The sequence below is a fragment of the Heterocephalus glaber genome, unplaced genomic scaffold (genome assembly GCF_053883595.1).
Source record: "Heterocephalus glaber isolate CG9 unplaced genomic scaffold, H.glaber_assembly_v1.0 deba00001509, whole genome shotgun sequence".
NCBI lineage: Eukaryota > Metazoa > Chordata > Mammalia > Rodentia > Bathyergidae > Heterocephalus > Heterocephalus glaber.
Genome location: NW_028258325.1, coordinates 53,118,788 through 53,120,692, shown reverse-complemented (window position 1 = coordinate 53,120,692; position 1,905 = coordinate 53,118,788).

Below are 1,905 nucleotides of genomic sequence, written 5' to 3'. Positions count from 1 at the left end.
GAACATTTTGCATTATCACAAGTATCTCTCACCTTGCCCTTTAAACTATACTCTCTCCTCTTTCACCTACATCATCACCTTTAATGCCTGACATTCATAAATATTTTATAGTTAAATTTTGTCATTTAAAGAATTTTATATAATTGGGACTTAATAGTATACCACTTTTGACATTTAATTTTTCAAAAATTATGTTGATTTTCATTAGTTATGTCTGTTTATTTTGTTTTTTGTTTGTTTGTTTTGTTTTTTGGTACTGGGGCTCAAACTCGGGACCTTGCACTTGCAAGGCAGGCACCAAACCACTGAGCTAAATCCCCAGCCCCTGTCTGTTTATTTTGTATATTAATAGCTGTTATTGAGAAGGCATTCCCCAAATCAATAGCTGCATCCCAAGTACCAGGAGATGTGTTAATCTGTTCAAGCAAGGAAACCACATCTGGTACAGCAGCTCCAATCGAAGGTATCACTAGATTTACTTTACAGTAATCTATTGTCATTCTTCAAGATCCTTTTGTCTTCTCCACAAGCCAAATGTGAAATTAAATGGAGATGTGGTGGAGACCACTACCCTTGCATCCTTCAAGTCTTTGATGGTGGTACTAATTTCTGCAATCCCTCCAGGAATGTGATACTGTTTTGCTTTACTATTTTACGAGGCAAAGGCAACTCTAATGGCTTTCATTTGGCTTTTCCAAACACAATACCCCTCACACTACAGGTGAAGGAACCAACTAATGTGAGGATTCTGCCAAGTACTAAGTAGAGCTATCCCAATTATGCATCCTGGAACAGGAGAAATGACTACAGGATGGATTCAAAGGCCTGGGGATAAAATATAGGAAAAATCCAATCTTGAACTCTGTGATGGTGTCAAAATATGTATCACTCAGTGCTTACTAGATAAAGAGATATAACACAAGACATACAAATATATAAGAATTTTCAAGATTAGGTTACAATGGCAACCCAGAGTTGGATGTGAAAGAGCACAGAGGGTCTGTCTGCACACTGGAGATGGAAGATTCAGTGGATGTTCTGGAACTTGCTGCAGTGTCCCATGGGAGTCCTTATCAGGACCTCAATGGGTCTTCAATGGAAGGCTAAAGAGTCTATGCAAGAAGCTGAAGAGTCTGCACTGGAAGCAAGGACATGATGTCCAAGGTGAAGGCAAGACTGAAGATCTTCAGAAGAAACAGAAGCAGATCTGTCCTCTGTTTCCCCTTTATAACATTCAGGCAACAAGTTGCCCTAGGGTGGGTCTTAGGGTGTGGAATTGCTGAACCAATTAATTGAGTTTCTCTTACTCAAGGTGACACAATCAACTATGGTAGAGTTCAAGATTGGAATTTTCCTTCATTTTATCCCCAACAAATGTAAGGAAGGCCATATATGGAGCTATTCAGTACCAATAATACATGTTTCATCTGAATAGAGAAAGATAATTCCCTAAGAGCATTTCCTAGGAAGCCATGAGACGATTGCAAACAACAAAAGTTAGGCTGTTATTTTACTACTCATGAACAAAGACATCACTTAACTTCTATAGAATAAATCTGATATTAATCTATAGCAATAGTAGGATTTATTTAATGTTTGTTACTATTATGTAGCACTTACCAGGCCTGGTACTTGGTAAATATGAAATGGTCAAAACAGACTTAAAATATAAATACTATTTTGATATAATTTTATTGATAAGAAAACTGAAGCTTAGAAAATGTGTTTGATTTGCCAAAGGTCACATAATTTGTATATTACAAGGCTGGCTCAGGTTTGCAGGCAGTGAATTTGTTTACAGAACACAGTGAATGTAAAGACTAAAATCATAAGAGATAGAACCTGCCAAATCCAAATCCAGTAAGCTCAATAGCTAATTTTTTTGCTAATAAAAAAATTGAGTGT